This window comes from Otolemur garnettii, unplaced genomic scaffold (genome assembly GCF_000181295.1).
Source record: "Otolemur garnettii isolate 467f Iridium unplaced genomic scaffold, OtoGar3 scaffold00085, whole genome shotgun sequence".
Lineage (NCBI taxonomy): Eukaryota > Metazoa > Chordata > Mammalia > Primates > Galagidae > Otolemur > Otolemur garnettii.
In genome coordinates, this window is record NW_003852480.1 from 8,288,282 (window position 1) to 8,288,486 (window position 205).

Here is a 205-nt window from a genome sequence, read left to right on the forward strand (position 1 = left end):
CTGTGGCATCACAGCTCACAGCAACCTCCAGCTCTTGGGGTTAGGTGATTCTCTTGCCTCAGCCTCCAGAGTAGCTGGGACTACAGTTGCCCACCACAACACCTGGCTATTTTTTTGTTGCAGTTTGGCTGGGTAGGGTTTAAACCCACCACCCTCAGTATATGGGGCCGCTCCCTATCCCACTGTGCGACAGGTGCCGTCCCCT